Below are 8,723 nucleotides of genomic sequence, written 5' to 3'. Positions count from 1 at the left end.
CATGTTACTCTTATTTTTCAGACCGTTGCAAGCTCCTCATATATTTGATACCTTTTGAAGCTCTTCATATTTTTCACAGCTTTTCAGGCTCTTCATGTTTTTCAACACTGTTTCATGCTCCTCCTATTTTTCAGACCGTTTCATGCTCCTCCTATTTTTCAGACCGTTTCATGCTCCTCATAATTTTGACACTTTTGAAGCTCTTCATATTTTTCACAGCTTTTCAGGCTCTTCATGTTTTTCAACACTGTTTCATGCTCCTCCTATTTTTCAGACCGTTTCATGCTCCTCCTATTTTTCAGACCGTTTCATGCTACTCATAATTTTGACACGTTTTGAAGCTCTTCATATTTTTCACACCTTTTCAGGCTCTTCATGTTTTTGAGCCCTGCTTCATGCTCTTCCTATTTTTCAGGCCGTTTCATGCTCATCTCATTTTTGACACCTTTTGAAGATCTTCATATTTTTCACAGCTTTTGAAGCTCTTTATATTTTTCACACTTTTTCAGGCTCTTCATGTTTTTGAACAACGATCCATGCTCCTCCTATTTTTCAGACCGTTTCTTTCTCCTCATATATTTGACACTTTTTGAAGCTCTTCATATTTTTCACACCTTTTCAGGCTCTTCATGTTTTTGAACAACGATCCATGCTCCTCCTATTTTTCAGACCGTTTCATGCTCCTCATATTTTTCACACCTTTTGAAGCTCTTCATATTTTGCACACCTTTTCAGGCTCTTCAGGTTTTTCAGCTCCACTTCATGCTCCTCCTATTTTTCAGACCGTTTCATGCTCCTCATATTTTTCACACCTTTTGAAGCTCTTCATATTTTGCACACCTTTTCAGGCTCTTCAGGTTTTTCAGCTCCACTTCATGCTCCTCCTATTTTTCAGACCGTTTTCATGCTGCTCAAATTTTTTACACCTTTTGAAGCTCTTCATATTTTTCACACCTTTTCAGGCTCTTCATGTTTTTGAACACAGCTTCATGCTCCTCCTATTTTTCAGATCGTTTCATGCTCCTCCTATTTTCCGACCGTTTCTTGCTCCTCATATTTTTGACACTTTTTGAAGCTCTTCATATTTTTCACACCTTTTCTGGCTCTTCATGTTTTTGAACACAGCTTCATGCTCCTCCAATTTTTCAGACCGTTTCATGCTCGTCATATTTTTCACACCTTTTAAAGCTCTTCATATTTTTCACACCTTTTCAGGCTCTTCATGTTTTTCAGCTCCAGTTCATGCTCCTCCTATTTTTCAGACCGTTTCATGCTCATCTCATTTTTTACACCTTTTGAAGCTCTTCATATTTTTCACACCTTTTCAGGCACTTCATGTTTTTCAGCTCCACTTCATGCTCCTCCTATTTTTCAGACCGTTTCATGCTGCTCTCATTTTATACACCTTTTGAAGCTCTTCATATTTTTCACACCTTTTCAGGCTCTTCAGGTTTTTGAACACGGTTTCATGATCCTCCTATTTTTCATAAAGTTTCATGCTCCTCATATTTTTGACACCTTTTAAACCTCTTCATATTTTTCACACCTTTTCAGGCTCTTCATGTTTTTCAACACCGGTTCATGCTCCTCCTCTTTTTCAGAAAGATTCATGCTCCTCATATTTTTGAAACCTTTTGAAGCTCTTCATATTTTTCTCACATTTTCAGGCTCTTCCTGTTTTTCAACACCATTTCATGCTCCTCTTATTTTTCAGACCGTTTCATGTTGCTCCTATTTTTCAGACCGTTTCATGATCCTCATATTTTTGAAACCTTTTGAAGCTCTTCATATTTTTCACACCTTTTCAAGCTCTTCAAGATTTTCAACAACGCTTCATGCTCCCCCTTTTTTTCAGACCGTTTCATGCTCATCTCATTTTTGACAGCTTTTGAAGCTCTTCATATTTTTCACACCTTTTCAGGCTGTTCATGTTTTTGAACACCGCTTCATGCTCCTCCTTTTTTTCAGACCGTTTCTTTCTCCTCATATATTTGACACTTTTTGAAGCTCTTCATATTTTTCACACCTTTTCAGGCTCTTCATGTTTTTGAACAACGATCCATGCTCCTCCTATTTTTCAGACCGTTTCATGCTCCTCATATTTTTCACACCTTTTGAAGCTCTTCATATTTTGCACACCTTTTCAGGCTCTTCAGGTTTTTCAGCACCACTTCATGCTCCTCCTATTTTTCAGACCGTTTCATGCTGCTCAAATTTTTTACACCTTTTGAAGCTCTTCATATTTTTCACACCTTTTCAGGCTCTTCATGTTTTTGAACACAGATTCATGCTCCTCCTATTTTTCAGATCGTTTCATGCTCCTCCTATTTTCCGACCGTTTCTTGCTCCTCATATTTTTGACACTTTTTGAAGCTCTTCATATTTTTCACACCTTTTCTGGCTCTTCATGTTTTTGAACACAGCTTCATGCTCCTCCAATTTTTCAGACCGTTTCATGCTCGTCATATTTTTCACACCTTTTAAAGCTCTTCATATTTTTCACACCTTTTCAGGCTCTTCATGTTTTTCAGCTTCAGTTCATGCTCCTCCTATTTTTCAGACCGTTTCATGCTCATCTCATTTTTTACACCTTTTGAAGCTCTTCATATTTTGCACACCTTTTCAGGCACTTCATGTTTTTCAGCTCCACTTCATGCTCCTCCTATTTTTCAGACCGTTTCATGCTGCTCTCATTTTTTACACCTTTTGAAGCTCTTCATATTTTTCACACCTTTTCAGGCTCTTCATGTTTTTCAACACCGCTTCATGCTCCTGTTATTTTTCAGACCGTTTCATACTCCTCATATTTTTGACATTTTTTAAGGCTCTTCATATTTTTCACACCTTTTCAGGCTCTTCATGTTTTTGAACACGGTTTCATGATCCTAATATTTTTCAGAAAGTTTCATGCTCCTCATATTTTTGACACCTTTTAAACCTCTTCATATTTTTCACACCTTTTCAGGCTCTTCATGTTTTTCAACACCGGTTCATGCTCCTCCTCTTTTTCAGAAAGTTTCATGCTCCTCATATTTTTGAAACCTTTTGAAGCTCTTCATATTTTTCTCACATTTTCAGGCTCTTCCTGTTTTTCAACACCATTTCATTCTCCTCTTATTTTTCAGACCGTTTCATGTTGCTCCTATTTTTCAGACCGTTTCATGATCCTCATATTTTTGAAACCTTTTGAAGCTCTTCATATTTTTCAAACCTTTTCAAGCTCTTCAAGATTTTCAACAACGCTTCATGCTCCCCCTTTTTTCAGACCGTTTCATGCTCATTTCATTTTTGACAGCTTTTGAAGCTCTTCATATTTTTCACACCTTTTCAGGCTCTTCATGTTTTTGAACACCGCTTCATGCTCCTCCTTTTTTTCAGACCGTTTCTTTCTCCTCATATATTTGACACTTTTTGAAGCTCTTCATATTTTCCCACCTTTTCAGGCTCTTCATGTTTTTTCAGCACCAGTTCATGCTGCTCCTATTTTTCAGACCGTTTCATGCTCATCTCATTTTTTACACCTTTTGAAGCTCTTCATATTTTGCACATATTTTCAGGCACTTCATGTTTTTCAGCTCCACTTCATGCTCCTCCTATTTTTCAGACCGTTTCATGCTGCTCTCATTTTTCACACCTTTTGAAGCTCTTCATATTTTTCACACCTTTTCAGGTTCTTCATGTTTTTCAACACCGCTTCATGCTCCTGCTATTTTTCAGACCGTTTCATACTCCTCATATTTTTGACATATTTTAAGGCTCTTTATATTTTTCACACCTTTTCAGGCTCTTCATGTTTTTGAACACGGTTTCATGATCCTCCTATTTTTCAGAAAGTTTCATGCACCTCATATTTTTGACACCTTTTAAACCTCTTCATATTTTTCACACCTTTTCAACACTTCATGTTTTTCAACACCAGTTCATGCTCCTCCTCTTTTTCAGAAAGTTTCATGCTCCTCAAATTTTTGAAACCTTTTGAAGCTCTTCATATTTTTCTGACATTTTCAGGCTCTTCCTGTTTTTCAACACCATTTCATGCTCCTCTTATTTTTCAGACCGTTTCATGTTGCTCCTATTTTTCAGACCGTTTCATGATCCTCATATTTTTGAAACATTTTGAAGCTCTTCATATTTTTCACACCTTTTCAAGCTCTTCAAGATTTTCAACAACGCTTCATGCTCCTCCTTTTTTTCAGAACGTTTCATGCTCATCTCATTTTTGACAGCTTTTGAAGCTCTTCATATTTTTCACACCTTTTCAGGCTCTTCATGTTTTTGAACACCGCTTCATGCTCCTCCTTTTTTTCAGACCGTTTCTTTCTCCTCATATATTTGACACTTTTTGAAGCTCTTCATATTTTTCACACCTTTTCAGGCTCTTCATGTTTTTGAACACCGATCCATGCTCCTCCTATTTTTCAGACCGTTTCATGCTCCTCATATTTTTCACACCTTTTGAAGATCTTCACATTTTTCACACCTTTTCAGGCTCTTCAGGTTTTTCAGCACCAGTTCATGCTCCTCCTATTTTTCAGACTGTTTCATGCTCATCTCATTTTTTACACCTTTTGAAGCTCTTCATATTTTGCACACCTTTTCAGCACTTCATATTTTTCAGCTCCACTTCATGCTCCTCCTATTTTTCAGACCGTTTCATGCTGCTCAAATTTTTTACACCTTTTGAAGCTCTTCATATTTTTCACACCTTTTCAGGCTCTTCATGTTTTTGAACACAGCTTCGTGCTCCTCCTATTTTTCCGATCGTTTCATGCTCCTCCTATTTTCCGGCCGTTTCTTGCTCCTCATATTTTTGACACTTTTTGAAGCTCTTCATATTTTTCACACCTTTTCTGGCTCTTCATGTTTTTGAACACAGCTTCATGCTCCTCCTATTTTTCAGACCGTTTCATGCTCGTCATATTTTTCACACCTTTTAAAGCTCTTCATATTTTTCACACCTTTTCAGGCTCTTCATGTTTTTCAGCACCAGTTCATGCTCCTCCTATTTTTCAGACCTTTTCATGCTCATCTCATTTTTACACCTTTTGAAGCTCTTCATATTTTGCACACCTTTTCAGGCTCTTCATGTTTTTCAACACAGTTTCATGCTCCTCCTATTTTTCAGATTGTTTCATGCTACTCCTATTTTTCAGACCGTTTCTTGCTCCTCATATTTTTGACACTTTTTGAAGCTCTTCATATTTTTCACACCTTTTCTGGCTCTTCATGTTTTTGAACACAGCTTCATGCTCCTCCTATTTTACAGAAAGTTTCATGCTCCTCATATTTTTGACACCTTTTAAACCTCTTCATATTTTTCACACCTTTTCAGGCTCTTCATGTTTTTCAATGCCGGTTCATGCTCCTTCTCTTTTTCAGAAAGTTTCATGCTCCTCATATTTTTGAAACCTTTTGAAGCTCTTCATATTTTTCTCACATTTTCAGGCTCTTCCTGTTTTTCAACACCATTTCATGCTCCTCTTATTTTTCAGACCGTTTCATGTTGCTCCTATTTTTCAGACCATTTCATGATCCTCATATTTTTGAAACCTTTTGAAGCTCTTCATATTTTTCACACCTTTTCAAGCTCTTCAAGATTTTCAACAACGCTTCATGCTCCTCCTTTTTTTCAGACCGTTTCATGCTCATCTCATTTTTGACAGCTTTTGAAGCTCTTCATATTTTTCACACCTTTTCAGGCTGTTCATGTTTTTGAACACCGCTTCATGCTCCTCCTTTTTTTCAGACCGTTTCTTTCTCCTCATATATTTGACACTTTTTGAAGCTCTTCATATTTTTCACACCTTTTCAGGCTCTTCAGGTTTTTGAACACCGATCCATGCTCCTCCTATTTTTCAGACCGTTTCATGCTCCTCATATTTTTCACACCTTTTGAAGCTCTTCATATTTTGCACACCTTTTCAGGCTCTTCAGGTTTTTCAGCACCACTTCATGCTCCTCCTATTTTTCAGACCGTTTCATGCTGCTCAAATTTTTTACACCTTTTGAAGCTCTTCATATTTTTCACACCTTTTCAGGCTCTTCATGTTTTTGAACACAGCTTCATGCTCCTCCTATTTTTCAGATCGTTTCATGCTCCTCCTATTTTCCGACCGTTTCTTGCTCCTCATATTTTTGACACTTTTTGAAGCTCTTCATATTTTTCACACCTTTTCTGGCTCTTCATGTTTTTGAACATAGCTTCATGCTCCTCCAATTTTTCAGACCGTTTCATGCTCGTCATATTTTTCACACCTTTTAAAGCTATTCATATTTTTCACACCTTTTCAGGCTCTTCATGTTTTTCAGCTTCAGTTCATGCTCCTCCTATTTTTCAGACCGTTTCATGCTCATCTCATTTTTTACACCTTTTGAAGCTCTTCATATTTTGCACACCTTTTCAGGCACTTCATGTTTTTCAGCTCCACTTCATGCTCCTCCTATTTTTCAGACCGTTTCATGCTGCTCTCATTTTTTACACCTTTTGAAGCTCTTCATATTTTGCACACCTTTTCAGGCTCTTCATGTTTTTGAACACCGCTTCATGCTCCTCCTATTTTTCAGACCGTTTCTTGCTCCTCATATTTTTGACACTTTTTGAAGCTCTTCATATTTTTCACACCTTTTCTGGCTCTTCATGTTTTTGAACACAGCTTCATGCTCCTCCTATTTTACAGAAAGTTTCATGCTCCTCATATTTTTGACACCTTTTAAACCTCTTCATATTTTTCACACCTTTTCAGGCTCTTCATGTTTTTCAATGCCGGTTCATGCTCCTCCTCTTTTTCAGAAAGTTTCATGCTCCTCATATATTTGAAACCTTTTGAAGCTCTTCATATTTTTCTGACATTTTCAGGCTCTTCCTGTTTTTCAACACCATTTCATGCTCCTCTTATTTTTCAGACCGTTTCATGTTGCTCCTATTTTTCAGACCGTTTCATGATCCTCATATTTTTGAAACCTTTTGAAGCTCTTCATATTTTTCACACCTTTTCAAGCTCTTCAAGATTTTCAACAACGCTTCATGCTCCTCCTTTTTTCAGACCGTTTCATGCTCATCTCACTTTTGACAGCTTTTGAAGCTCTTCATATTTTTCACACCTTTTCAGGCTGTTCATGTTTTTGAACACCGCTTCATGCTCCTCCTTTTTTTCAGACCGTTTATTTCTCCTCATATATTTGACACTTTTTGAAGCTCTTCATATTTTTCACACCTTTTCAGGCTCTTCATGTTTTTGAACACCGATCCATGCTCCTCCTATTTTTCAGACCGTTTCATGCTCCTCATATTTTTCACACCTTTTGAAGCTCTTCATATTTTGCACACCTTTTCAGGCTCTTCAGGTTTTTCAGCTCCACTTCATGCTCCTCCTATTTTTCAGACCGTTTCATGCTGCTCAAATTTTTTACACCTTTTGAAGCTCTTCATATTTTTCACACCTTTTCAGGCTCTTCATGTTTTTGAACACAGCTTCATGCTCCTCCTATTTTTCAGACCGTTTCATTCTCCTCAAGTTTTTGACACCTGTTGAAGCTCTTCACATTTTTCACACCATTTCAGGCTCTTCACGATTTTCAACACCGCTTCATGATCCTCCTATTTTTCAGACCGTTTCATGCTCTTCCTATTTTTCAGACCGTTTCATGCTCCTCCTATTTTTCAGACCGTTTCATTCTCCTCATATATTTGACACATTTTGAAGCTCTTCCTATTTTTCCACACCTTTTCAGGCTCTTCATGTTTTTCCACACCGTTTAATGCTCCTCCTATTTTTCAGACCGTTTCATGCTCATCTAATTTTTGAGAACTTTTGAAGCTCCTCATATTTTTCACATTTTTGAAGCTCTTCATATTTTTCACACCTTTTCAGGCTCTTCATGATTTTCAACACCGCTTAATGCTCCTCCTATTTTTAAGACCGTTTCATGCTCATCTCATTTTTGACACCTTTTGAAGCTCTTCATAATTTTCAGGCCTTTTCAGGCTCTTCATATTTTTCGCACCTTTTCAGTTTCTTCATGTTGTTGAACACAGCTTCATGCTCCTCCTATTTTTCAGACCGTTTAATGCTCCTCATAATTTTGACACCTTTTTAAGCTCTTCATATTTTTCACCCCTTTTCAGGCTCTTCATGTTTTTGAACACCGCTTCATGCTCCTGCTCTTTTTCAGACCGTTTCATGCTCATCTCATTTGACAGCTTTTGAAGCTCTTCATATTTTTCACACCTTTTGAAGCTCTTCATATTTTTCACACCTTTTCAGGCTCTTCATGTTTTTGAACACCGTTTCATGCTCTACCTATTTTTCAGACCGTTTCATTCTCCTCATATTTTTGACACCTTTTGAAGCTCTTCATATTTTTGACACCTTTTGAAGCTCTTCATATTTTTCACACCTTTTGAAGCTCTTCATATTTTTCACACCTTTTGAAGCTCTTCATATTTTTCACACCATTTCAGGCTCTTCATGTTTTTGAACACCGTTTCATGCTCCGCCTATTTTTCAGACCGTTTCATTCTCCTCATATTTTTGACACCTTTTGAAGCTCTTCATATTTTTGACACCTTTTGAAGCTCTTCATATTTTTCACACCTCTTCAGGCTCTTCATGTTTTTCAACACCGCTTCATGCTCCTCCTATTTTACAGAAAGTTTCATGCTCCTCATATTTTTGACACCTTTTAAAGCTCTTCATATTTTTCACACCTTTCAGGCTCTTCAT

This window comes from Dama dama, unplaced genomic scaffold (assembly GCF_033118175.1).
Source record: "Dama dama isolate Ldn47 unplaced genomic scaffold, ASM3311817v1 ptg000051l, whole genome shotgun sequence".
Taxonomy (NCBI): domain Eukaryota; kingdom Metazoa; phylum Chordata; class Mammalia; order Artiodactyla; family Cervidae; genus Dama; species Dama dama.
The sequence above is the reverse complement of the archived record's forward strand: the minus strand, read 5'-3'. Positions refer to the sequence as shown.